The 25,435-nt window shown below is 49.2% G+C and overlaps 30 non-coding genes and 1 pseudogene across 30 annotated transcripts; 16 read left to right on the forward strand and 15 right to left on the reverse strand.

The window, feature by feature from the left end:
* Window positions 1–189: 189 nt before the first annotated feature.
* On the reverse strand, window positions 190–308 carry LOC119015902. Its single transcript, XR_005073624.1, has one exon. It is a non-coding gene; the product is annotated as a 5S ribosomal RNA (ribosomal RNA).
* A 333-nt stretch (window positions 309–641) lies between these two features.
* On the forward strand, window positions 642–760 carry LOC119015950. Its single transcript, XR_005073671.1, has one exon. It is a non-coding gene; the product is annotated as a 5S ribosomal RNA (ribosomal RNA).
* A 2,356-nt stretch (window positions 761–3,116) lies between these two features.
* LOC119015976 lies at window positions 3,117–3,235 on the reverse strand. The gene has a single exon (XR_005073689.1). It is a non-coding gene; the product is annotated as a 5S ribosomal RNA (ribosomal RNA).
* A 331-nt stretch (window positions 3,236–3,566) lies between these two features.
* On the forward strand, window positions 3,567–3,685 carry LOC119015960. Its single transcript, XR_005073681.1, has one exon. It is a non-coding gene; the product is annotated as a 5S ribosomal RNA (ribosomal RNA).
* Window positions 3,686–6,021: 2,336 nt separating this feature from the next.
* On the reverse strand, window positions 6,022–6,140 carry LOC119015987. The gene has a single exon (XR_005073700.1). It is a non-coding gene; the product is annotated as a 5S ribosomal RNA (ribosomal RNA).
* A 335-nt stretch (window positions 6,141–6,475) lies between these two features.
* LOC119015964 lies at window positions 6,476–6,592 on the forward strand (annotated as a pseudogene).
* Window positions 6,593–6,817: 225 nt separating this feature from the next.
* On the reverse strand, window positions 6,818–6,936 carry LOC119015998. The gene has a single exon (XR_005073711.1). It is a non-coding gene; the product is annotated as a 5S ribosomal RNA (ribosomal RNA).
* Window positions 6,937–7,272: 336 nt separating this feature from the next.
* Window positions 7,273–7,391, forward strand: LOC119015961. Its single transcript, XR_005073682.1, has one exon. It is a non-coding gene; the product is annotated as a 5S ribosomal RNA (ribosomal RNA).
* Window positions 7,392–9,715: 2,324 nt separating this feature from the next.
* On the reverse strand, window positions 9,716–9,834 carry LOC119016010. Its single transcript, XR_005073722.1, has one exon. It is a non-coding gene; the product is annotated as a 5S ribosomal RNA (ribosomal RNA).
* A 336-nt stretch (window positions 9,835–10,170) lies between these two features.
* On the forward strand, window positions 10,171–10,289 carry LOC119015951. The gene has a single exon (XR_005073672.1). It is a non-coding gene; the product is annotated as a 5S ribosomal RNA (ribosomal RNA).
* A 2,328-nt stretch (window positions 10,290–12,617) lies between these two features.
* LOC119015909 lies at window positions 12,618–12,736 on the reverse strand. The gene has a single exon (XR_005073630.1). It is a non-coding gene; the product is annotated as a 5S ribosomal RNA (ribosomal RNA).
* A 336-nt stretch (window positions 12,737–13,072) lies between these two features.
* On the forward strand, window positions 13,073–13,190 carry LOC119015962. The gene has a single exon (XR_005073683.1). It is a non-coding gene; the product is annotated as a 5S ribosomal RNA (ribosomal RNA).
* A 637-nt stretch (window positions 13,191–13,827) lies between these two features.
* On the forward strand, window positions 13,828–13,946 carry LOC119015952. Its single transcript, XR_005073673.1, has one exon. It is a non-coding gene; the product is annotated as a 5S ribosomal RNA (ribosomal RNA).
* Window positions 13,947–16,282: 2,336 nt separating this feature from the next.
* On the reverse strand, window positions 16,283–16,401 carry LOC119015920. Its single transcript, XR_005073641.1, has one exon. It is a non-coding gene; the product is annotated as a 5S ribosomal RNA (ribosomal RNA).
* A 336-nt stretch (window positions 16,402–16,737) lies between these two features.
* Window positions 16,738–16,856, forward strand: LOC119015905. The gene has a single exon (XR_005073627.1). It is a non-coding gene; the product is annotated as a 5S ribosomal RNA (ribosomal RNA).
* A 225-nt stretch (window positions 16,857–17,081) lies between these two features.
* On the reverse strand, window positions 17,082–17,200 carry LOC119015931. The gene has a single exon (XR_005073653.1). It is a non-coding gene; the product is annotated as a 5S ribosomal RNA (ribosomal RNA).
* A 336-nt stretch (window positions 17,201–17,536) lies between these two features.
* On the forward strand, window positions 17,537–17,655 carry LOC119015907. The gene has a single exon (XR_005073628.1). It is a non-coding gene; the product is annotated as a 5S ribosomal RNA (ribosomal RNA).
* Window positions 17,656–17,880: 225 nt separating this feature from the next.
* On the reverse strand, window positions 17,881–17,999 carry LOC119015942. Its single transcript, XR_005073664.1, has one exon. It is a non-coding gene; the product is annotated as a 5S ribosomal RNA (ribosomal RNA).
* Window positions 18,000–18,335: 336 nt separating this feature from the next.
* LOC119015908 lies at window positions 18,336–18,454 on the forward strand. Its single transcript, XR_005073629.1, has one exon. It is a non-coding gene; the product is annotated as a 5S ribosomal RNA (ribosomal RNA).
* Window positions 18,455–18,679: 225 nt separating this feature from the next.
* On the reverse strand, window positions 18,680–18,798 carry LOC119015954. The gene has a single exon (XR_005073675.1). It is a non-coding gene; the product is annotated as a 5S ribosomal RNA (ribosomal RNA).
* A 336-nt stretch (window positions 18,799–19,134) lies between these two features.
* Window positions 19,135–19,253, forward strand: LOC119015910. The gene has a single exon (XR_005073631.1). It is a non-coding gene; the product is annotated as a 5S ribosomal RNA (ribosomal RNA).
* Window positions 19,254–19,478: 225 nt separating this feature from the next.
* Window positions 19,479–19,597, reverse strand: LOC119015965. Its single transcript, XR_005073684.1, has one exon. It is a non-coding gene; the product is annotated as a 5S ribosomal RNA (ribosomal RNA).
* A 336-nt stretch (window positions 19,598–19,933) lies between these two features.
* On the forward strand, window positions 19,934–20,052 carry LOC119015911. Its single transcript, XR_005073632.1, has one exon. It is a non-coding gene; the product is annotated as a 5S ribosomal RNA (ribosomal RNA).
* Window positions 20,053–20,277: 225 nt separating this feature from the next.
* Window positions 20,278–20,396, reverse strand: LOC119015971. Its single transcript, XR_005073685.1, has one exon. It is a non-coding gene; the product is annotated as a 5S ribosomal RNA (ribosomal RNA).
* A 341-nt stretch (window positions 20,397–20,737) lies between these two features.
* Window positions 20,738–20,856, forward strand: LOC119015912. Its single transcript, XR_005073633.1, has one exon. It is a non-coding gene; the product is annotated as a 5S ribosomal RNA (ribosomal RNA).
* Window positions 20,857–21,081: 225 nt separating this feature from the next.
* LOC119015972 lies at window positions 21,082–21,200 on the reverse strand. Its single transcript, XR_005073686.1, has one exon. It is a non-coding gene; the product is annotated as a 5S ribosomal RNA (ribosomal RNA).
* A 341-nt stretch (window positions 21,201–21,541) lies between these two features.
* On the forward strand, window positions 21,542–21,660 carry LOC119015913. The gene has a single exon (XR_005073634.1). It is a non-coding gene; the product is annotated as a 5S ribosomal RNA (ribosomal RNA).
* A 225-nt stretch (window positions 21,661–21,885) lies between these two features.
* Window positions 21,886–22,004, reverse strand: LOC119015974. The gene has a single exon (XR_005073687.1). It is a non-coding gene; the product is annotated as a 5S ribosomal RNA (ribosomal RNA).
* A 341-nt stretch (window positions 22,005–22,345) lies between these two features.
* LOC119015914 lies at window positions 22,346–22,464 on the forward strand. The gene has a single exon (XR_005073635.1). It is a non-coding gene; the product is annotated as a 5S ribosomal RNA (ribosomal RNA).
* Window positions 22,465–22,689: 225 nt separating this feature from the next.
* On the reverse strand, window positions 22,690–22,808 carry LOC119015975. Its single transcript, XR_005073688.1, has one exon. It is a non-coding gene; the product is annotated as a 5S ribosomal RNA (ribosomal RNA).
* Window positions 22,809–23,144: 336 nt separating this feature from the next.
* LOC119015915 lies at window positions 23,145–23,263 on the forward strand. The gene has a single exon (XR_005073636.1). It is a non-coding gene; the product is annotated as a 5S ribosomal RNA (ribosomal RNA).
* The last annotated feature ends 2,172 nt before the right edge of the window (window positions 23,264–25,435 follow it).

Consider the following 25,435-nt stretch of genomic DNA (forward strand, 5'->3'; position numbering starts at 1 on the left):
CTGTTGAAGGATTTTCCAAGGCATGTCGTGATATAATGCATATACACTTTTAATGCAAACATATAGAAGTGAGCAAAACACAAGCAGCACAAAAAGGTTGAACATCGTTCTCAGACTAGCTGCTCTGTTGTTCAAAGCTGTGTCTCCACCGAAGAAGCAGCAGCGCCCTCTGCACAGAGAGGGCAAAAAAGCTTACAGCACCTGGTATTCCCAGGCGGTCTCCCATCCAAGTACTAACCAGGCCCGACCCTGCTTAGCTTCCGAGATCAGACGAGATCGGGCGTGTTCAGAGTGGTATGGCCGTAAGCAAGGGCAGAGCAGACAAACACACTATTTATACACCTTCACCGGCTCCGTCCTCATCCTTTCCTTTTCATTTCCTTTCTCTATATCTGGTGAGGGGCAAACATTAGCGGCACTTGAACACCTTTTGGGGAATGCCAGTGTTTTCAGAGAGTGGCTGCATTCCAGCGTTTCAATCTTTCCAGGTAATCACTGAGATATACCAGTGCAGCACAGCTGAAGACAGAGCGCTGTCATAAACATCAGTCCGACTGGGTCAGTAGAGAATAGCGGAGCGTCTTTGCTTGTTTCGCTCCGTGTCAACGCGTATGAATAGTGCATTTGTCTCCTGCACCTTGGCTTGCGGCCACACCGCCCTGAACGCGCCCGATCTCGTCCGATCTCGGAAGCCAAGCAGTGTCGGGCCTGGTTAGTACTTGGATGGGTGACCGCCTGGGAATTCCGGGTGCTGTAAGCTTTTTAATTTCTCTGCAAAAGCAGGGAACGAACTCAACTGTTGAAGGATTTTCCAAGGCATGTCGTGATATAATGCATATACACTTTTAATGCAAACATATAGAAGTGAGCAAAACACAAGCAGCACAAAAAGGTTGAACATCGTTCTCAGACTAGCTGCTCTGTTGTTCAAAGCTGTGTCTCCACCGAAGAAGCAGCAGCGCCCTCTGCACAGAGAGGGCAAAAAAGCTTACAGCACCTGTATTCCACTGCGGTCTCCCATCCACAAGTCACTACCAGGCTGACCCTGCTTAGGAATTCACAAGAGTGCTGTACAGCTTTTTTACCTTTCTCTGCTAAGCAGGGACACGCACTCAACTGTTTGAAGGATTTTCCAAGCCAATGTCATGATATAATGAGAGGAGTATTCAGGACGGTGACAGAGACGAGCTGAAAGCTCGTACGGGGAGAAGTCAAGGTCCAGCTGAGCAGAGGCAAATGGAGGGGGGGGGGAGTACAGAAGGAAGGTGAACAAGAAGCTGCAGCGGGAACACTCTTGAGGGAGGTCGTGGGATGGCATGAAAACATTACAGGCTGCAAGAAGAAGGCGCAGCAGCACAGAAGAGGGGGATGCTGGGAGAGCTAACCAGCTAAACCTGTTTTTTAACAGGTTTGAAACCCCAGCTCCCACAGCCAGTGACTGCCCACTTCACACCCCTCACACCCCCGTCACCCCCATCACGTCCATTATCACCTCAGACTACAGGGCACCGCAACCCGCCACACCCACGGACAGTTCAACCCTCCCCCCCACCCCTACCATAGACAGTTCAACCCCCCCTCCCCACCACCACGGACATTTCAATCCCCCTCCCCTTCACCATCACCAAGGAGCAGGTGAGCAAAGAGCTGAGGAGACTGTGCCCAAGGAAAGCAGCGGACCCGGACAAAGCGTGTCCAAGGATGCTCAAGGCCTGCTCTGCTGAACTGGGGAGCCGCTTCAGCAACTGTTCAACCATAGCCTGAGGCTGGGAGGGTCTCTGTGCTCTGGAAGACTTCATGTCTCATCCCACATGCAGAAATACTCAGATGACACTGCAATAGTGGGCTGTATCAAGGATGGACAGGAGGGGGAGTACAGGAGCCTGATTGAGGGCTTTGTGGAGTGGTGCAGGTCCAACCGCCTACAGCTGAACACCTCCAAGACGAAGGAGATGGTTGTGGACTTCAGAAGGAAGAAACCGCAGCTCCAAGCTGTGTCCATCGAGGGGGTCGATGTGGAGGTGGTCAGGACCTACAAATACCTGGGGCTGCAGCTGGATGACAGGTTGGAGTGGACAGCAAACATGGACGCTGTACACAGGAAAGGACAGAGCCATCTGTACTTCCTGAGAAGGCTGGGATCCTTCAACATATGCAAAAAACTGCTGCAGATGTTTTACCAGTCCGTGGTGGCCAGCGTCCTCTTCTACGCTGTGGTTTGCTGGGGAGGAAGCAGCAAGAAGAGGGACTCTGCCCGACTGGACAGACTGGTGAGGAGAGCTGGCTCAGTGGTGGGCACAAAGCTGGACTTTCTGGTGACTGTGGCAGAGAGAAGGACCCTGGACAAACTGCTGTCCATACTGGACAACACCCACCACCCTCTGCACAACACCTTCAGCAGGCAGAGGAGCGTGTTCAGTGGCAGACTGCTGTCTCAATCCTGCTCCACCAACAGACACAATAACTCTTTCGTCCCCCTGGCCATCAGGCTGTACAACAGCTCGCAGTGATGTCAGGAAGCACAATAGACAATGGCCAAATGCACTCAAAAGCACTCATCTTTTATGGCCCAATTTAATTTAATTGTACACCATCCCCTGTCCCCTTAATACTCTTTACCTCTATGTCACTTTATATTTTTAACATCACTTTATATTTTTCATTTAGCTCATAGAGGCATTAAATGTATAAAACACTTATACTTCTACAGTCACTTTATGTAAATAGTTACAGTTGTACAAAACATTTTTATTCTTCATTTTTACTACAGTTGTACAAAACATTTTTATTCCACATTTTTATTTCTACTGTTTCTTTGATGTTGCATGTATGTTCAATGTATGTTCAATGTTTGTTGTTGCTACTGGATGCTTGAATTTCCTCCAGGATAAATAAAGTATCTATCTATCTATCTATCTATCTATCTATCTATCTATCTATCTATCTATCTATCTATCTATCTATCTATCTACACTTTTAATGCAAACATATAGAAGTGAGCAAAACACAAGCAGCACAAAAAGGTTGAACATCGTTCTCAGACTAGCTGCTCTGTTGTTCAAAGCTGTGTCTCCACCGAAGAAGCAGCAGCGCCCTCTGCACAGAGAGGGCAAAAAAGCTTACAGCACCTGGTATTCCCAGGCGGTCTCCCATCCAAGTACTAACCAGGCCCGACCCTGCTTAGCTTCCGAGATCAGACGAGATCGGGCGTGTTCAGAGTGGTATGGCCGTAAGCAAGGGCAGAGCAGACAAACACACTATTTATACACCTTCACCGGCTCCGTCCTCATCCTTTCCTTTCCTTTCCTTTCTCTATATCTGTGAGGGGGCAAACATTAGCGCACTTGAACACCTTTTGGGGAATGCCAGTGTTTTCAGAGAGTGGCTGCATTCCAGCGTTTCAATCTTTCCAGGTAATCACTGAGATATACCAGTGCAGCACAGCTGAAGACAGAGCGCTGTCATAAACATCAGTCCTACTGGGTCAGTAGAGAGTAGCGGAGCGTCTTTGCTTGTTTCGCTCCGTGTCAACGCGTATGAATAGTGCATTTGTCTCCTGCCCCTTGGCTTGCGGCCACACCGCCCTCAACGCGCCCGATCTCGTCCGATCTCGGAAGCCAAGCAGTGTCGGGCCTGGTTAGTACTTGGATGGGTGACCGCCTGGGAATTCCGGGTGCTGTAAGCTTTTTAATTTCTCTGCAAAAGCAGGGAACGAACTCAACTGTTGAAGGATTTTCCAAGGCATGTCGTGATATAATGCATATACACTTTTAATGCAAACATATAGAAGTGAGCAAAACACAAGCAGCACAAAAAGGTTGAACATCGTTCTCAGACTAGCTGCTCTGTTGTTCAAAGCTGTGTCTCCACCGAAGAAGCAGCAGCGCCCTCTGCACAGAGAGGGCAAAAAAGCTTACAGCACCTGGTATTCCCAGGCGGTCTCCCATCCAAGTACTAACCAGGCCTGACCCTGCTTAGGGAATTCCAGGTGCTGTAAGCTTTTTTATTTCTCTGCAAAAGCAGGGAACGCACTCAACTGTTGAAGGATTTTCCAAGGCATGTCATGATATAATGAGAGGGTATTCAAGGACGGTGACAGAGACGAGCTGAAGCTCGTACAGGGAGAAGTCAAGGTCCAGCTGAGAGAGGCAAAGGAGGAGTACAGAAGGAAGGTGGAACAGAAGCTGCAGCGGAACAACATGAGGGAGGTCTGGGATGGCATGAAAACCATTACAGGCTGCAAGAAGAAGGGCAGCAGCACAGAAGAGGGGGATGCTGGGAGAGCTAACCAGCTAAACCTGTTTTTTAACAGGTTTGAAACCCCAGCTCCCACAGCCAGTGACTGCCCACTTCACACCCCTCACACCCCCGTCACCCCCATCACGTCCATTATCACCTCAGACTACAGGGCACCGCAACCCGCCACACCCACGGACAGTTCAACCCTCCCCCCCACCCCTACCATAGACAGTTCAACCCCCCCTCCCCACCACCACGGACATTTCAATCCCCCTCCCCTTCACCATCACCAAGGAGCAGGTGAGCAAAGAGCTGAGGAGACTGTGCCCAAGGAAAGCAGCGGACCCGGACAAAGCGTGTCCAAGGATGCTCAAGGCCTGCTCTGCTGAACTGGGGAGCCGCTTCAGCAACTGTTCAACCATAGCCTGAGGCTGGGGAGGGTCTCTGTGCTCTGGAAGACTTCATGTCTCATCCCACATGCAGAAATACTCAGATGACACTGCAATAGTGGGCTGTATCAAGGATGGACAGGAGGGGGAGTACAGGAGCCTGATTGAGGGCTTTGTGGAGTGGTGCAGGTCCAACCGCCTACAGCTGAACACCTCCAAGACGAAGGAGATGGTTGTGGACTTCAGAAGGAAGAAACCGCAGCTCCAAGCTGTGTCCATCGAGGGGGTCGATGTGGAGGTGGTCAGGACCTACAAATACCTGGGGCTGCAGCTGGATGACAGGTTGGAGTGGACAGCAAACATGGACGCTGTACACAGGAAAGGACAGAGCCATCTGTACTTCCTGAGAAGGCTGGGATCCTTCAACATATGCAAAAAACTGCTGCAGATGTTTTACCAGTCCGTGGTGGCCAGCGTCCTCTTCTACGCTGTGGTTTGCTGGGGAGGAAGCAGCAAGAAGAGGGACTCTGCCCGACTGGACAGACTGGTGAGGAGAGCTGGCTCAGTGGTGGGCACAAAGCTGGACTTTCTGGTGACTGTGGCAGAGAGAAGGACCCTGGACAAACTGCTGTCCATACTGGACAACACCCACCACCCTCTGCACAACACCTTCAGCAGGCAGAGGAGCGTGTTCAGTGGCAGACTGCTGTCTCAATCCTGCTCCACCAACAGACACAATAACTCTTTCGTCCCCCTGGCCATCAGGCTGTACAACAGCTCGCAGTGATGTCAGGAAGCACAATAGACAATGTAGATATGCACTCAAAAGCACTCATCTTTTATGGCCCAATTTAATTTAATTGTACACCATCCCCTGTCCCCTTAATACTCTTTACCTCTATGTCACTTTATATTTTTAACATCACTTTATATTTTTCATTTAGCTCATAGAGGCATTAAATGTATAAAACACTTATACTTCTACAGTCACTTTATGTAAATAGTTACAGTTGTACAAAACATTTTTATTCTTCATTTTTACTACAGTTGTACAAAACATTTTTATTCCACATTTTTATTTCTACTGTTTCTTTGATGTTGCATGTATGTTCAATGTATGTTCAATGTTTGTTGTTGCTACTGGATGCTTGAATTTCCTCCAGGATAAATAAAGTATCTATCTATCTATCTATCTATCTATCTATCTATCTATCTATCTATCTATCTATCTATCTATCTATCTATCTACACTTTTAATGCAAACATATAGAAGTGAGCAAAACACAAGCAGCACAAAAAGGTTGAACATCGTTCTCAGACTAGCTGCTCTGTTGTTCAAAGCTGTGTCTCCACCGAAGAAGCAGCAGCGCCCTCTGCACAGAGAGGGCAAAAAAGCTTACAGCACCTGGTATTCCCAGGCGGTCTCCCATCCAAGTACTAACCAGGCCCGACCCTGCTTAGCTTCCGAGATCAGACGAGATCGGGCGTGTTCAGAGTGGTATGGCCGTAAGCAAGGGCAGAGCAGACAAACACACTATTTATACACCTTCACCGGCTCCGTCCTCATCCTTCCTTTCCTTTCCTTTCCTTTCTCTATATCTGTGAGGGGGCAAACATTAGCGCACTTGAACACCTTTTGGGGAATGCCAGTGTTTTCAGAGAGTGGCTGCATTCCAGCGTTTCAATCTTTCCAGGTAATCACTGAGATATACCAGTGCAGCACAGCTGAAGACAGAGCGCTGTCATAAACATCAGTCCTACTGGGTCAGTAGAGAGTAGCGGAGCGTCTTTGCTTGTTTCGCTCCGTGTCAACGCGTATGAATAGTGCATTTGTCTCCTGCACCTTGGCTTGCGGCCACACCGCCCTCAACGCGCCCGATCTCGTCCGATCTCGGAAGCCAAGCAGTCGGGCCTGGTTAGTACTTGGATGGGTGACCGCCTGGGAATTCCGGGTGCTGTAAGCTTTTTAATTTCTCTGCAAAAGCAGGGAACGAACTCAACTGTTGAAGGATTTTCCAAGGCATGTCGTGATATAATGCATATACACTTTTAATGCAAACATATAGAAGTGAGCAAAACACAAGCAGCACAAAAAGGTTGAACATCGTTCTCAGACTAGCTGCTCTGTTGTTCAAAGCTGTGTCTCCACCGAAGAAGCAGCAGCGCCCTCTGCACAGAGAGGGCAAAAAAGCTTACAGCACCTGGTATTCCCAGGCGGTCTCCCATCCAAGTACTAACCAGGCCCGACCCTGCTTAGCTTCCGAGATCAGACGAGATCGGGCGTGTTCAGAGTGGTATGGCCGTAAGCAAGGGCAGAGCAGACAAACACACTATTTATACACCTTCACCGGCTCCGTCCTCATCCTTTCCTTTCCTTTCCTTTCCTTTCTCTATATCTGTGAGGGGGCAAACATTAGCGCACTTGAACACCTTTTGGGGAATGCCAGTGTTTTCAGAGAGTGGCTGCATTCCAGCGTTTCAATCTTTCCAGGTAATCACTGAGATATACCAGTGCAGCACAGCTGAAGACAGAGCGCTGTCATAAACATCAGTCCTACTGGGTCAGTAGAGAGTAGCGGAGCGTCTTTGCTTGTTTCGCTCCGTGTCAACGCGTATGAATAGTGCATTTGTCTCCTGCACCTTGGCTTGCGGCCACACCGCCCTCAACGCGCCCGATCTCGTCCGATCTCGGAAGCCAAGCAGTGTCGGGCCTGGTTAGTACTTGGATGGGTGACCGCCTGGGAATTCCGGGTGCTGTAAGCTTTTTAATTTCTCTGCAAAAGCAGGGAACGAACTCAACTGTTGAAGGATTTTCCAAGGCATGTCGTGATATAATGCATATACACTTTTAATGCAAACATATAGAAGTGAGCAAAACACAAGCAGCACAAAAAGGTTGAACATCGTTCTCAGACTAGCTGCTCTGTTGTTCAAAGCTGTGTCTCCACCGAAGAAGCAGCAGCGCCCTCTGCACAGAGAGGGCAAAAAAGCTTACAGCACCTGGTATTCCCAGGCGGTCTCCCATCCAAGTACTAACCAGGCCTGACCCTGCTTAGGGAATTCCAGGTGCTGTAAGCTTTTTTATTTCTCTGCAAAAGCAGGGAACGCACTCAACTGTTGAAGGATTTTCCAAGGCATGTCATGATATAATGAGAGGGTATTCAAGGACGGTGACAGAGACGAGCTGAAGCTCGTACAGGGAGAAGTCAAGGTCCAGCTGAGAGAGGCAAAGGAGGAGTACAGAAGGAAGGTGGAACAGAAGCTGCAGCGGAACAACATGAGGGAGGTCTGGGATGGCATGAAAACCATTACAGGCTGCAAGAAGAAGGGCAGCAGCACAGAAGAGGGGGATGCTGGGAGAGCTAACCAGCTAAACCTGTTTTTTAACAGGTTTGAAACCCCAGCTCCCACAGCCAGTGACTGCCCACTTCACACCCCTCACACCCCCGTCACCCCCATCACGTCCATTATCACCTCAGACTACAGGGCACCGCAACCCGCCACACCCACGGACAGTTCAACCCTCCCCCCCACCCCTACCATAGACAGTTCAACCCCCCCTCCCCACCACCACGGACATTTCAATCCCCCTCCCCTTCACCATCACCAAGGAGCAGGTGAGCAAAGAGCTGAGGAGACTGTGCCCAAGGAAAGCAGCGGACCCGGACAAAGCGTGTCCAAGGATGCTCAAGGCCTGCTCTGCTGAACTGGGGAGCCGCTTCAGCAACTGTTCAACCATAGCCTGAGGCTGGGGAGGGTCTCTGTGCTCTGGAAGACTTCATGTCTCATCCCACATGCAGAAATACTCAGATGACACTGCAATAGTGGGCTGTATCAAGGATGGACAGGAGGGGGAGTACAGGAGCCTGATTGAGGGCTTTGTGGAGTGGTGCAGGTCCAACCGCCTACAGCTGAACACCTCCAAGACGAAGGAGATGGTTGTGGACTTCAGAAGGAAGAAACCGCAGCTCCAAGCTGTGTCCATCGAGGGGGTCGATGTGGAGGTGGTCAGGACCTACAAATACCTGGGGCTGCAGCTGGATGACAGGTTGGAGTGGACAGCAAACATGGACGCTGTACACAGGAAAGGACAGAGCCATCTGTACTTCCTGAGAAGGCTGGGATCCTTCAACATATGCAAAAAACTGCTGCAGATGTTTTACCAGTCCGTGGTGGCCAGCGTCCTCTTCTACGCTGTGGTTTGCTGGGGAGGAAGCAGCAAGAAGAGGGACTCTGCCCGACTGGACAGACTGGTGAGGAGAGCTGGCTCAGTGGTGGGCACAAAGCTGGACTTTCTGGTGACTGTGGCAGAGAGAAGGACCCTGGACAAACTGCTGTCCATACTGGACAACACCCACCACCCTCTGCACAACACCTTCAGCAGGCAGAGGAGCGTGTTCAGTGGCAGACTGCTGTCTCAATCCTGCTCCACCAACAGACACAATAACTCTTTCGTCCCCCTGGCCATCAGGCTGTACAACAGCTCGCAGTGATGTCAGGAAGCACAATAGACAATGGCCAAATGCACTCAAAAGCACTCATCTTTTATGGCCCAATTTAATTTAATTGTACACCATCCCCTGTCCCCTTAATACTCTTTACCTCTATGTCACTTTATATTTTTAACATCACTTTATATTTTTCATTTAGCTCATAGAGGCATTAAATGTATAAAACACTTATACTTCTACAGTCACTTTATGTAAATAGTTACAGTTGTACAAAACATTTTTATTCTTCATTTTTACTACAGTTGTACAAAACATTTTTATTCCACATTTTTATTTCTACTGTTTCTTTGATGTTGCATGTATGTTCAATGTATGTTCAATGTTTGTTGTTGCTACTGGATGCTTGAATTTCCTCCAGGATAAATAAAGTATCTATCTATCTATCTATCTATCTATCTATCTATCTATCTATCTATCTATCTATCTATCTACACTTTTAATGCAAACATATAGAAGTGAGCAAAACACAAGCAGCACAAAAAGGTTGAACATCGTTCTCAGACTAGCTGCTCTGTTGTTCAAAGCTGTGTCTCCACCGAAGAAGCAGCAGCGCCCTCTGCACAGAGAGGGCAAAAAAGCTTACAGCACCTGGTATTCCCAGGCGGTCTCCCATCCAAGTACTAACCAGGCCCGACCCTGCTTAGCTTCCGAGATCAGACGAGATCGGGCGTGTTCAGAGTGGTATGGCCGTAAGCAAGGGCAGAGCAGACAAACACACTATTTATACACCTTCACCGGCTCCGTCCTCATCCTTTCCTTTCCTTTCCTTTCCTTTCTCTATATCTGTGAGGGGGCAAACATTAGCGCACTTGAACACCTTTTGGGGAATGCCAGTGTTTTCAGAGAGTGGCTGCATTCCAGCGTTTCAATCTTTCCAGGTAATCACTGAGATATACCAGTGCAGCACAGCTGAAGACAGAGCGCTGTCATAAACATCAGTCCGACTGGGTCAGTAGAGAATAGCGGAGCGTCTTTGCTTGTTTCGCTCCGTGTCAACGCGTATGAATAGTGCATTTGTCTCCTGCACCTTGGCTTGCGGCCACACCGCCCTGAACGCGCCCGATCTCGTCCGATCTCGGAAGCCAAGCAGTGTCGGGCCTGGTTAGTACTTGGATGGGTGACCGCCTGGGAATTCCGGGTGCTGTAAGCTTTTTAATTTCTCTGCAAAAGCAGGGAACAAACTCAACTGTTGAAGGATTTTCCAAGGCATGTCGTGATATAATGCATATACACTTTTAATGCAAACATATAGAAGTGAGCAAAACACAAGCAGCACAAAAAGGTTGAACATCGTTCTCAGACTAGCTGCTCTGTTGTTCAAAGCTGTGTCTCCACCGAAGAAGCAGCAGCGCCCTCTGCACAGAGAGGGCAAAAAAGCTTACAGCACCTGGTATTCCCAGGCGGTCTCCCATCCAAGTACTAACCAGGCCTGACCCTGCTTAGGGAATTCCAGGTGCTGTAAGCTTTTTTATTTCTCTGCAAAAGCAGGGAACGCACTCAACTGTTGAAGGATTTTCCAAGGCATGTCATGATATAATGAGAGGGTATTCAAGGACGGTGACAGAGACGAGCTGAAGCTCGTACAGGGAGAAGTCAAGGTCCAGCTGAGAGAGGCAAAGGAGGAGTACAGAAGGAAGGTGGAACAGAAGCTGCAGCGGAACAACATGAGGGAGGTCTGGGATGGCATGAAAACCATTACAGGCTGCAAGAAGAAGGGCAGCAGCACAGAAGAGGGGGATGCTGGGAGAGCTAACCAGCTAAACCTGTTTTTTAACAGGTTTGAAACCCCAGCTCCCACAGCCAGTGACTGCCCACTTCACACCCCTCACACCCCCGTCACCCCCATCACGTCCATTATCACCTCAGACTACAGGGCACCGCAACCCGCCACACCCACGGACAGTTCAACCCTCCCCCCCACCCCTACCATAGACAGTTCAACCCCCCCTCCCCACCACCACGGACATTTCAATCCCCCTCCCCTTCACCATCACCAAGGAGCAGGTGAGCAAAGAGCTGAGGAGACTGTGCCCAAGGAAAGCAGCGGACCCGGACAAAGCGTGTCCAAGGATGCTCAAGGCCTGCTCTGCTGAACTGGGGAGCCGCTTCAGCAACTGTTCAACCATAGCCTGAGGCTGGGGAGGGTCTCTGTGCTCTGGAAGACTTCATGTCTCATCCCACATGCAGAAATACTCAGATGACACTGCAATAGTGGGCTGTATCAAGGATGGACAGGAGGGGGAGTACAGGAGCCTGATTGAGGGCTTTGTGGAGTGGTGCAGGTCCAACCGCCTACAGCTGAACACCTCCAAGACGAAGGAGATGGTTGTGGACTTCAGAAGGAAGAAACCGCAGCTCCAAGCTGTGTCCATCGAGGGGGTCGATGTGGAGGTGGTCAGGACCTACAAATACCTGGGGCTGCAGCTGGATGACAGGTTGGAGTGGACAGCAAACATGGACGCTGTACACAGGAAAGGACAGAGCCATCTGTACTTCCTGAGAAGGCTGGGATCCTTCAACATATGCAAAAAACTGCTGCAGATGTTTTACCAGTCCGTGGTGGCCAGCGTCCTCTTCTACGCTGTGGTTTGCTGGGGAGGAAGCAGCAAGAAGAGGGACTCTGCCCGACTGGACAGACTGGTGAGGAGAGCTGGCTCAGTGGTGGGCACAAAGCTGGACTTTCTGGTGACTGTGGCAGAGAGAAGGACCCTGGACAAACTGCTGTCCATACTGGACAACACCCACCACCCTCTGCACAACACCTTCAGCAGGCAGAGGAGCGTGTTCAGTGGCAGACTGCTGTCTCAATCCTGCTCCACCAACAGACACAATAACTCTTTCGTCCCCCTGGCCATCAGGCTGTACAACAGCTCGCAGTGATGTCAGGAAGCACAATAGACAATGGCCAAATGCACTCAAAAGCACTCATCTTTTATGGCCCAATTTAATTTAATTGTACACCATCCCCTGTCCCCTTAATACTCTTTACCTCTATGTCACTTTATATTTTTAACATCACTTTATATTTTTCATTTAGCTCATAGAGGCATTAAATGTATAAAACACTTATACTTCTACAGTCACTTTATGTAAATAGTTACAGTTGTACAAAACATTTTTATTCTTCATTTTTACTACAGTTGTACAAAACATTTTTATTCCACATTTTTATTTCTACTGTTTCTTTGATGTTGCATGTATGTTCAATGTATGTTCAATGTTTGTTGTTGCTACTGGATGCTTGAATTTCCTCCAGGATAAATAAAGTATCTATCTATCTATCTATCTATCTATCTATCTATCTATCTATCTATCTATCTATCTATCTATCTACACTTTTAATGCAAACATATAGAAGTGAGCAAAACACAAGCAGCACAAAAAGGTTGAACATCGTTCTCAGACTAGCTGCTCTGTTGTTCAAAGCTGTGTCTCCACCGAAGAAGCAGCAGCGCCCTCTGCACAGAGAGGGCAAAAAAGCTTACAGCACCTGGTATTCCCAGGCGGTCTCCCATCCAAGTACTAACCAGGCCCGACCCTGCTTAGCTTCCGAGATCAGACGAGATCGGGCGTGTTCAGAGTGGTATGGCCGTAAGCAAGGGCAGAGCAGACAAACACACTATTTATACACCTTCACCGGCTCCGTCCTCATCCTTTCCTTTCCTTTCCTTTCCTTTCTCTATATCTGTGAGGGGGCAAACATTAGCGCACTTGAACACCTTTTGGGGAATGCCAGTGTTTTCAGAGAGTGGCTGCATTCCAGCGTTTCAATCTTTCCAGGTAATCACTGAGATATACCAGTGCAGCACAGCTGAAGACAGAGCGCTGTCATAAACATCAGTCCGACTGGGTCAGTAGAGAATAGCGGAGCGTCTTTGCTTGTTTCGCTCCGTGTCAACGCGTATGAATAGTGCATTTGTCTCCTGCACCTTGGCTTGCGGCCACACCGCCCTGAACGCGCCCGATCTCGTCCGATCTCGGAAGCCAAGCAGTGTCGGGCTGGTTAGTACTTGGATGGGTGACCGCCTGGGAATTCCGGGTGCTGTAAGCTTTTTAATTTCTCTGCAAAAGCAGGGAACAAACTCAACTGTTTGAAGGATTTTCCAAGGCATGTCGTGATATAATGCATATACACTTTTAATGCAAACATATAGAAGTGAGCAAAACACAAGCAGCACAAAAAGGTTTGAACATCGTTCTCAGACTAGCTGCTCTGTTGTTCAAAGCTGTGTCTCCACAGAAGAATCAGAAGCTCCCTCTGCACAGATAGGGCAAAAAAGCTTACAGCACCTGGTATTCCAAGGCTGTATCACATCCACGTACTAACCAGGCCTGACCCTCTTAGGGAATTCCAGGTGCTGTAAGCTTAACACACTATTTACACACCTTCACCGGCTCCGTCCTCATCCTTTCCTTTCCTTTCCTTTCCTTTCTCTATATCTGTGAGGGGGCAAACATTAGCGCACTTGAACACCTTTTGGGGAATGCCAGTGTTTTCAGAGAGTGGCTGCATTCCAGCGTTTCAATCTTTCCAGGTAATCACTGAGATATACCAGTGCAGCACAGCTGAAGACAGAGCGCTGTCATAAACATCAGTCCGACTGGGTCAGTAGAGAATAGCGGAGCGTCTTTGCTTGTTTCGCTCCGTGTCAACGCGTATGAATAGTGCATTTGTCTCCTGCACCTTGGCTTGCGGCCACACCGCCCTGAACGCGCCCGATCTCGTCCGATCTCGGAAGCCAAGCAGTGTCGGGCCTGGTTAGTACTTGGATGGGTGACCGCCTGGGAATTCCGGGTGCTGTAAGCTTTTTAATTTCTCTGCAAAAGCAGGGAACGAACTCAACTGTTGAAGGATTTTCCAAGGCATGTCGTGATATAATGCATATACACTTTTAATGCAAACATATAGAAGTGAGCAAAACACAAGCAGCACAAAAAGGTTGAACATCGTTCTCAGACTAGCTGCTCTGTTGTTCAAAGCTGTGTCTCCACCGAAGAAGCAGCAGCGCCCTCTGCACAGAGAGGGCAAAAAAGCTTACAGCACCTGGTATTCCCAGGCGGTCTCCCATCCAAGTACTAACCAGGCCTGACCCTGCTTAGGGAATTCCAGGTGCTGTAAGCTTTTTTATTTCTCTGCAAAAGCAGGGAACGCACTCAACTGTTGAAGGATTTTCCAAGGCATGTCATGATATAATGAGAGGGTATTCAAGGACGGTGACAGAGACGAGCTGAAGCTCGTACAGGGAGAAGTCAAGGTCCAGCTGAGAGAGGCAAAGGAGGAGTACAGAAGGAAGGTGGAACAGAAGCTGCAGCGGAACAACATGAGGGAGGTCTGGGATGGCATGAAAACCATTACAGGCTGCAAGAAGAAGGGCAGCAGCACAGAAGAGGGGGATGCTGGGAGAGCTAACCAGCTAAACCTGTTTTTTAACAGGTTTGAAACCCCAGCTCCCACAGCCAGTGACTGCCCACTTCACACCCCTCACACCCCCGTCACCCCCATCACGTCCATTATCACCTCAGACTACAGGGCACCGCAACCCGCCACACCCACGGACAGTTCAACCCTCCCCCCCACCCCTACCATAGACAGTTCAACCCCCCCTCCCCACCACCACGGACATTTCAATCCCCCTCCCCTTCACCATCACCAAGGAGCAGGTGAGCAAAGAGCTGAGGAGACTGTGCCCAAGGAAAGCAGCGGACCCGGACAAAGCGTGTCCAAGGATGCTCAAGGCCTGCTCTGCTGAACTGGGGAGCCGCTTCAGCAACTGTTCAACCATAGCCTGAGGCTGGGGAGGGTCTCTGTGCTCTGGAAGACTTCATGTCTCATCCCACATGCAGAAATACTCAGATGACACTGCAATAGTGGGCTGTATCAAGGATGGACAGGAGGGGGAGTACAGGAGCCTGATTGAGGGCTTTGTGGAGTGGTGCAGGTCCAACCGCCTACAGCTGAACACCTCCAAGACGAAGGAGATGGTTGTGGACTTCAGAAGGAAGAAACCGCAGCTCCAAGCTGTGTCCATCGAGGGGGTCGATGTGGAGGTGGTCAGGACCTACAAATACCTGGGGCTGCAGCTGGATGACAGGTTGGAGTGGACAGCAAACATGGACGCTGTACACAGGAAAGGACAGAGCCATCTGTACTTCCTGAGAAGGCTGGGATCCTTCAACATATGCAAAAAACTGCTGCAGATGTTTTACCAGTCCGTGGTGGCCAGCGTCCTCTTCTACGCTGTGGTTTGCTGGGGAGGAAGCAGCAAGAAGAGGGACTCTGCCCGACTGGACAGACTGGTGAGGAGAGCTGGCTCAGTGGTGGGCACAAAGCTGGACTTTCTGGTGACTGTGGCAGAGAGAAGGACCCTGGACAAACTGCTGTCCATACTGGACAACACCCACCACCCTCTGCACAACACCTTCAGCAGGCAGAGGAGCGTGTTCAGTGGCAGACTGCTGTCTCAATCCTGCTCCACCAACAGACACAATAACTCTTTCGTCCCCCTGGCCATCAGGCTGTACAACAGCTCGCAGTGATGTCAGGAAGCACAATAGACAATGGCCAAATGCACTCAAAAGCACTCATCTTTTATGGCCCAATTTAATTTAATTGTACACCATCCCCTGTCCCCTTAATACTCTTTACCTCTATGTCACTTTATATTTTTAACATCACTTTATATTTTTCATTTAGCTCATAGAGGCATTAAATGTATAAAACACTTATACTTCTACAGTCACTTTATGTAAATAGTTACAGTTGTACAAAACATTTTTATTCTTCATTTTTACTACAGTTGTACAAAACATTTTTATTCCACATTTTTATTTCTACTGTTTCTTTGATGTTGCATGTATGTTCAATGTATGTTCAATGTTTGTTGTTGCTACTGGATGCTTGAATTTCCTCCAGGATAAATAAAGTATCTACCTATCTATCTATCTATCTATCTATCTATCTATCTATCTATCTATCTATCTATCTATCTATCTATCTACACTTTTAATGCAAACATATAGAAGTGAGCAAAACACAAGCAGCACAAAAAGGTTGAACATCGTTCTCAGACTAGCTGCTCTGTTGTTCAAAGCTGTGTCTCCACCGAAGAAGCAGCAGCGCCCTCTGCACAGAGAGGGCAAAAAAGCTTACAGCACCTGGTATTCCCAGGCGGTCTCCCATCCAAGTACTAACCAGGCCCGACCCTGCTTAGCTTCCGAGATCAGACGAGATCGGGCGTGTTCAGAGTGGTATGGCCGTAAGCAAGGGCAGAGCAGACAAACACACTATTTATACACCTTCACCGGCTCCGTCCTCATCCTTTCCTTTCCTTTCCTTTCCTTTCTCTATATCTGTGAGGGGGCAAACATTAGCGCACTTGAACACCTTTTGGGGAATGCCAGTGTTTTCAGAGAGTGGCTGCATTCCAGCGTTTCAATCTTTCCAGGTAATCACTGAGATATACCAGTGCAGCACAGCTGAAGACAGAGCGCTGTCATAAACATCAGTCCGACTGGGTCAGTAGAGAATAGCGGAGCGTCTTTGCTTGTTTCGCTCCGTGTCAACGCGTATGAATAGTGCATTTGTCTCCTGCACCTTGGCTTGCGGCCACACCGCCCTGAACGCGCCCGATCTCGTCCGATCTCGGAAGCCAAGCAGGGTCGGGCCTGGTTAGTACTTGGATGGGTGACCGCCTGGGAATTCCGGGTGCTGTAAGCTTTTTAATTTCTCTGCAAAAGCAGGGAACGAACTCAACTGTTGAAGGATTTTCCAAGGCATGTCGTGATATAATGCATATACACTTTTAATGCAAACATATAGAAGTGAGCAAAACACAAGCAGCACAAAAAGGTTGAACATCGTTCTCAGACTAGCTGCTCTGTTGTTCAAAGCTGTGTCTCCACCGAAGAAGCAGCAGCGCCCTCTGCACAGAGAGGGCAAAAAAGCTTACAGCACCTGGTATTCCCAGGCGGTCTCCCATCCAAGTACTAACCAGGCCCGACCCTGCTTAGCTTCCGAGATCAGACGAGATCGGGCGTGTTCAGAGTGGTATGGCCGTAAGCAAGGGCAGAGCAGACAAACACACTATTTATACACCTTCACCGGCTCCGTCCTCATCCTTTCCTTTCCTTTCCTTTCCTTTCTCTATATCTGTGAGGGGGCAAACATTAGCGCACTTGAACACCTTTTGGGGAATGCCAGTGTTTTCAGAGAGTGGCTGCATTCCAGCGTTTCAATCTTTCCAGGTAATCACTGAGATATACCAGTGCAGCACAGCTGAAGACAGAGCGCTGTCATAAACATCAGTCCGACTGGGTCAGTAGAGAATAGCGGAGCGTCTTTGCTTGTTTCGCTCCGTGTCAACGCGTATGAATAGTGCATTTGTCTCCTGCACCTTGGCTTGCGGCCACACCGCCCTGAACGCGCCCGATCTCGTCCGATCTCGGAAGCCAAGCAGGGTCGGGCCTGGTTAGTACTTGGATGGGTGACCGCCTGGGAATTCCGGGTGCTGTAAGCTTTTTAATTTCTCTGCAAAAGCAGGGAACGAACTCAACTGTTGAAGGATTTTCCAAGGCATGTCGTGATATAATGCATATACACTTTTAATGCAAACATATAGAAGTGAGCAAAACACAAGCAGCACAAAAAGGTTGAACATCGTTCTCAGACTAGCTGCTCTGTTGTTCAAAGCTGTGTCTCCACCGAAGAAGCAGCAGCGCCCTCTGCACAGAGAGGGCAAAAAAGCTTACAGCACCTGGTATTCCCAGGCGGTCTCCCATCCAAGTACTAACCAGGCCCGACCCTGCTTAGCTTCCGAGATCAGACGAGATCGGGCGTGTTCAGAGTGGTATGGCCGTAAGCAAGGGCAGAGCAGACAAACACACTATTTATACACCTTCACCGGCTCCGTCCTCATCCTTTCCTTTCCTTTCCTTTCCTTTCTCTATATCTGTGAGGGGGCAAACATTAGCGCACTTGAACACCTTTTGGGGAATGCCAGTGTTTTCAGAGAGTGGCTGCATTCCAGCGTTTCAATCTTTCCAGGTAATCACTGAGATATACCAGTGCAGCACAGCTGAAGACAGAGCGCTGTCATAAACATCAGTCCGACTGGGTCAGTAGAGAATAGCGGAGCGTCTTTGCTTGTTTCGCTCCGTGTCAACGCGTATGAATAGTGCATTTGTCTCCTGCACCTTGGCTTGCGGCCACACCGCCCTGAACGCGCCCGATCTCGTCCGATCTCGGAAGCCAAGCAGGGTCGGGCCTGGTTAGTACTTGGATGGGTGACCGCCTGGGAATTCCGGGTGCTGTAAGCTTTTTAATTTCTCTGCAAAAGCAGGGAACGAACTCAACTGTTGAAGGATTTTCCAAGGCATGTCGTGATATAATGCATATACACTTTTAATGCAAACATATAGAAGTGAGCAAAACACAAGCAGCACAAAAAGGTTGAACATCGTTCTCAGACTAGCTGCTCTGTTGTTCAAAGCTGTGTCTCCACCGAAGAAGCAGCAGCGCCCTCTGCACAGAGAGGGCAAAAAAGCTTACAGCACCTGGTATTCCCAGGCGGTCTCCCATCCAAGTACTAACCAGGCCCGACCCTGCTTAGCTTCCGAGATCAGACGAGATCGGGCGTGTTCAGAGTGGTATGGCCGTAAGCAAGGGCAGAGCAGACAAACACACTATTTATACACCTTCACCGGCTCCGTCCTCATCCTTTCCTTTCCTTTCCTTTCCTTTCTCTATATCTGTGAGGGGGCAAACATTAGCGCACTTGAACACCTTTTGGGGAATGCCAGTGTTTTCAGAGAGTGGCTGCATTCCAGCGTTTCAATCTTTCCAGGTAATCACTGAGATATACCAGTGCAGCACAGCTGAAGACAGAGCGCTGTCATAAACATCAGTCCGACTGGGTCAGTAGAGAATAGCGGAGCGTCTTTGCTTGTTTCGCTCCGTGTCAACGCGTATGAATAGTGCATTTGTCTCCTGCACCTTGGCTTGCGGCCACACCGCCCTGAACGCGCCCGATCTCGTCCGATCTCGGAAGCCAAGCAGGGTCGGGCCTGGTTAGTACTTGGATGGGTGACCGCCTGGGAATTCCGGGTGCTGTAAGCTTTTTAATTTCTCTGCAAAAGCAGGGAACGAACTCAACTGTTGAAGGATTTTCCAAGGCATGTCGTGATATAATGCATATACACTTTTAATGCAAACATATAGAAGTGAGCAAAACACAAGCAGCACAAAAAGGTTGAACATCGTTCTCAGACTAGCTGCTCTGTTGTTCAAAGCTGTGTCTCCACCGAAGAAGCAGCAGCGCCCTCTGCACAGAGAGGGCAAAAAAGCTTACAGCACCTGGTATTCCCAGGCGGTCTCCCATCCAAGTACTAACCAGGCCCGACCCTGCTTAGCTTCCGAGATCAGACGAGATCGGGCGTGTTCAGAGTGGTATGGCCGTAAGCAAGGGCAGAGCAGACAAACACACTATTTATACACCTTCACCGGCTCCGTCCTCATCCTTTCCTTTCCTTTCCTTTCCTTTCTCTATATCTGTGAGGGGGCAAACATTAGCGCACTTGAACACCTTTTGGGGAATGCCAGTGTTTTCAGAGAGTGGCTGCATTCCAGCGTTTCAATCTTTCCAGGTAATCACTGAGATATACCAGTGCAGCACAGCTGAAGACAGAGCGCTGTCATAAACATCAGTCCGACTGGGTCAGTAGAGAATAGCGGAGCGTCTTTGCTTGTTTCGCTCCGTGTCAACGCGTATGAATAGTGCATTTGTCTCCTGCACCTTGGCTTGCGGCCACACCGCCCTGAACGCGCCCGATCTCGTCCGATCTCGGAAGCCAAGCAGGGTCGGGCCTGGTTAGTACTTGGATGGGTGACCGCCTGGGAATTCCGGGTGCTGTAAGCTTTTTAATTTCTCTGCAAAAGCAGGGAACGAACTCAACTGTTGAAGGATTTTCCAAGGCATGTCGTGATATAATGCATATACACTTTTAATGCAAACATATAGAAGTGAGCAAAACACAAGCAGCACAAAAAGGTTGAACATCGTTCTCAGACTAGCTGCTCTGTTGTTCAAAGCTGTGTCTCCACCGAAGAAGCAGCAGCGCCCTCTGCACAGAGAGGGCAAAAAAGCTTACAGCACCTGGTATTCCCAGGCGGTCTCCCATCCAAGTACTAACCAGGCCCGACCCTGCTTAGCTTCCGAGATCAGACGAGATCGGGCGTGTTCAGAGTGGTATGGCCGTAAGCAAGGGCAGAGCAGACAAACACACTATTTATACACCTTCACCGGCTCCGTCCTCATCCTTTCCTTTCCTTTCCTTTCCTTTCCTTTCTCTATATCTGTGAGGGGGCAAACATTAGCGCACTTGAACACCTTTTGGGGAATGCCAGTGTTTTCAGAGAGTGGCTGCATTCCAGCGTTTCAATCTTTCCAGGTAATCACTGAGATATACCAGTGCAGCACAGCTGAAGACAGAGCGCTGTCATAAACATCAGTCCGACTGGGTCAGTAGAGAATAGCGGAGCGTCTTTGCTTGTTTCGCTCCGTGTCAACGCGTATGAATAGTGCATTTGTCTCCTGCACCTTGGCTTGCGGCCACACCGCCCTGAACGCGCCCGATCTCGTCCGATCTCGGAAGCCAAGCAGGGTCGGGCCTGGTTAGTACTTGGATGGGTGACCGCCTGGGAATTCCGGGTGCTGTAAGCTTTTTAATTTCTCTGCAAAAGCAGGGAACGAACTCAACTGTTGAAGGATTTTCCAAGGCATGTCGTGATATAATGCATATACACTTTTAATGCAAACATATAGAAGTGAGCAAAACACAAGCAGCACAAAAAGGTTGAACATCGTTCTCAGACTAGCTGCTCTGTTGTTCAAAGCTGTGTCTCCACCGAAGAAGCAGCAGCGCCCTCTGCACAGAGAGGGCAAAAAAGCTTACAGCACCTGGTATTCCCAGGCGGTCTCCCATCCAAGTACTAACCAGGCCCGACCCTGCTTAGCTTCCGAGATCAGACGAGATCGGGCGTGTTCAGAGTGGTATGGCCGTAAGCAAGGGCAGAGCAGACAAACACACTATTTATACACCTTCACCGGCTCCGTCCTCATCCTTTCCTTTCCTTTCCTTTCCTTTCCTTTCTCTATATCTGTGAGGGGGCAAACATTAGCGCACTTGAACACCTTTTGGGGAATGCCAGTGTTTTCAGAGAGTGGCTGCATTCCAGCGTTTCAATCTTTCCAGGTAATCACTGAGATATACCAGTGCAGCACAGCTGAAGACAGAGCGCTGTCATAAACATCAGTCCGACTGGGTCAGTAGAGAATAGCGGAGCGTCTTTGCTTGTTTCGCTCCGTGTCAACGCGTATGAATAGTGCATTTGTCTCCTGCACCTTGGCTTGCGGCCACACCGCCCTGAACGCGCCCGATCTCGTCCGATCTCGGAAGCCAAGCAGGGTCGGGCCTGGTTAGTACTTGGATGGGTGACCGCCTGGGAATTCCGGGTGCTGTAAGCTTTTTAATTTCTCTGCAAAAGCAGGGAACGAACTCAACTGTTGAAGGATTTTCCAAGGCATGTCGTGATATAATGCATATACACTTTTAATGCAAACATATAGAAGTGAGCAAAACACAAGCAGCACAAAAAGGTTGAACATCGTTCTCAGACTAGCTGCTCTGTTGTTCAAAGCTGTGTCTCCACCGAAGAAGCAGCAGCGCCCTCTGCACAGAGAGGGCAAAAAAGCTTACAGCACCTGGTATTCCCAGGCGGTCTCCCATCCAAGTACTAACCAGGCCCGACCCTGCTTAGCTTCCGAGATCAGACGAGATCGGGCGTGTTCAGAGTGGTATGGCCGTAAGCAAGGGCAGAGCAGACAAACACACTATTTATACACCTTCACCGGCTCCGTCCTCATCCTTTCCTTTCCTTTCCTTTCCTTTCCTTTCTCTATATCTGTGAGGGGGCAAACATTAGCGCACTTGAACACCTTTTGGGGAATGCCAGTGTTTTCAGAGAGTGGCTGCATTCCAGCGTTTCAATCTTTCCAGGTAATCACTGAGATATACCAGTGCAGCACAGCTGAAGACAGAGCGCTGTCATAAACATCAGTCCGACTGGGTCAGTAGAGAATAGCGGAGCGTCTTTGCTTGTTTCGCTCCGTGTCAACGCGTATGAATAGTGCATTTGTCTCCTGCACCTTGGCTTGCGGCCACACCGCCCTGAACGCGCCCGATCTCGTCCGATCTCGGAAGCCAAGCAGGGTCGGGCCTGGTTAGTACTTGGATGGGTGACCGCCTGGGAATTCCGGGTGCTGTAAGCTTTTTAATTTCTCTGCAAAAGCAGGGAACGAACTCAACTGTTGAAGGATTTTCCAAGGCATGTCGTGATATAATGCATATACACTTTTAATGCAAACATATAGAAGTGAGCAAAACACAAGCAGCACAAAAAGGTTGAACATCGTTCTCAGACTAGCTGCTCTGTTGTTCAAAGCTGTGTCTCCACCGAAGAAGCAGCAGCGCCCTCTGCACAGAGAGGGCAAAAAAGCTTACAGCACCTGGTATTCCCAGGCGGTCTCCCATCCAAGTACTAACCAGGCCCGACCCTGCTTAGCTTCCGAGATCAGACGAGATCGGGCGTGTTCAGAGTGGTATGGCCGTAAGCAAGGGCAGAGCAGACAAACACACTATTTATACACCTTCACCGGCTCCGTCCTCATCCTTTCCTTTCCTTTCCTTTCCTTTCTCTATATCTGTGAGGGGGCAAACATTAGCGCACTTGAACACCTTTTGGGGAATGCCAGTGTTTTCAGAGAGTGGCTGCATTCCAGCGTTTCAATCTTTCCAGGTAATCACTGAGATATACCAGTGCAGCACAGCTGAAGACAGAGCGCTGTCATAAACATCAGTCCGACTGGGTCAGTAGAGAATAGCGGAGCGTCTTTGCTTGTTTCGCTCCGTGTCAACGCGTATGAATAGTGCATTTGTCTCCTGCACCTTGGCTTGCGGCCACACCGCCCTGAACGCGCCCGATCTCGTCCGATCTCGGAAGCCAAGCAGGGTCGGGCCTGGTTAGTACTTGGATGGGTGACCGCCTGGGAATTCCGGGTGCTGTAAGCTTTTTAATTTCTCTGCAAAAGCAGGGAACGAACTCAACTGTTGAAGGATTTTCCAAGGCATGTCGTGATATAATGCATATACACTTTTAATGCAAACATATAGAAGTGAGCAAAACACAAGCAGCACAAAAAGGTTGAACATCGTTCTCAGACTAGCTGCTCTGTTGTTCAAAGCTGTGTCTCCACCGAAGAAGCAGCAGCGCCCTCTGCACAGAGAGGGCAAAAAAGCTTACAGCACCTGGTATTCCCAGGCGGTCTCCCATCCAAGTACTAACCAGGCCTGACCCTGCTTAGGGAATTCCAGGTGCTGTAAGCTTTTTTATTTCTCTGCAAAAGCAGGGAACGCACTCAACTGTTGAAGGATTTTCCAAGGCATGTCATGATATAATGAGAGGGTATTCAAGGACGGTGACAGAGACGAGCTGAAGCTCGTACAGGGAGAAGTCAAGGTCCAGCTGAGAGAGGCAAAGGAGGAGTACAGAAGGAAGGTGGAACAGAAGCTGCAGCGGAACAACATGAGGGAGGTCTGGGATGGCATGAAAACCATTACAGGCTGCAAGAAGAAGGGCAGCAGCACAGAAGAGGGGGATGCTGGGAGAGCTAACCAGCTAAACCTGTTTTTTAACAGGTTTGAAACCCCAGCTCCCACAGCCAGTGACTGCCCACTTCACACCCCTCACACCCCCGTCACCCCCATCACGTCCATTATCACCTCAGACTACAGGGCACCGCAACCCGCCACACCCACGGACAGTTCAACCCTCCCCCCCACCCCTACCATAGACAGTTCAACCCCCCCTCCCCACCACCACGGACATTTCAATCCCCCTCCCCTTCACCATCACCAAGGAGCAGGTGAGCAAAGAGCTGAGGAGACTGTGCCCAAGGAAAGCAGCGGACCCGGACAAAGCGTGTCCAAGGATGCTCAAGGCCTGCTCTGCTGAACTGGGGAGCCGCTTCAGCAACTGTTCAACCATAGCCTGAGGCTGGGGAGGGTCTCTGTGCTCTGGAAGACTTCATGTCTCATCCCACATGCAGAAATACTCAGATGACACTGCAATAGTGGGCTGTATCAAGGATGGACAGGAGGGGGAGTACAGGAGCCTGATTGAGGGCTTTGTGGAGTGGTGCAGGTCCAACCGCCTACAGCTGAACACCTCCAAGACGAAGGAGATGGTTGTGGACTTCAGAAGGAAGAAACCGCAGCTCCAAGCTGTGTCCATCGAGGGGGTCGATGTGGAGGTGGTCAGGACCTACAAATACCTGGGGCTGCAGCTGGATGACAGGTTGGAGTGGACAGCAAACATGGACGCTGTACACAGGAAAGGACAGAGCCATCTGTACTTCCTGAGAAGGCTGGGATCCTTCAACATATGCAAAAAACTGCTGCAGATGTTTTACCAGTCCGTGGTGGCCAGCGTCCTCTTCTACGCTGTGGTTTGCTGGGGAGGAAGCAGCAAGAAGAGGGACTCTGCCCGACTGGACAGACTGGTGAGGAGAGCTGGCTCAGTGGTGGGCACAAAGCTGGACTTTCTGGTGACTGTGGCAGAGAGAAGGACCCTGGACAAACTGCTGTCCATACTGGACAACACCCACCACCCTCTGCACAACACCTTCAGCAGGCAGAGGAGCGTGTTCAGTGGCAGACTGCTGTCTCAATCCTGCTCCACCAACAGACACAATAACTCTTTCGTCCCCCTGGCCATCAGGCTGTACAACAGCTCGCAGTGATGTCAGGAAGCACAATAGACAATGGCCAAATGCACTCAAAAGCACTCATCTTTTATGGCCCAATTTAATTTAATTGTACACCATCCCCTGTCCCCTTAATACTCTTTACCTCTATGTCACTTTATATTTTTAACATCACTTTATATTTTTCATTTAGCTCATAGAGGCATTAAATGTATAAAACACTTATACTTCTACAGTCACTTTATGTAAATAGTTACAGTTGTACAAAACATTTTTATTCTTCATTTTTACTACAGTTGTACAAAACATTTTTATTCCACATTTTTATTTCTACTGTTTCTTTGATGTTGCATGTATGTTCAATGTATGTTCAATGTTTGTTGTTGCTACTGGATGCTTGAATTTCCTCCAGGATAAATAAAGTATCTATCTATCTATCTATCTATCTATCTATCTATCTATCTATCTATCTATCTAT

The sequence above is a fragment of the Acanthopagrus latus genome, unplaced genomic scaffold (genome assembly GCF_904848185.1).
Source record: "Acanthopagrus latus isolate v.2019 unplaced genomic scaffold, fAcaLat1.1, whole genome shotgun sequence".
Classification (NCBI taxonomy): Eukaryota; Metazoa; Chordata; class Actinopteri; order Spariformes; family Sparidae; genus Acanthopagrus; species Acanthopagrus latus.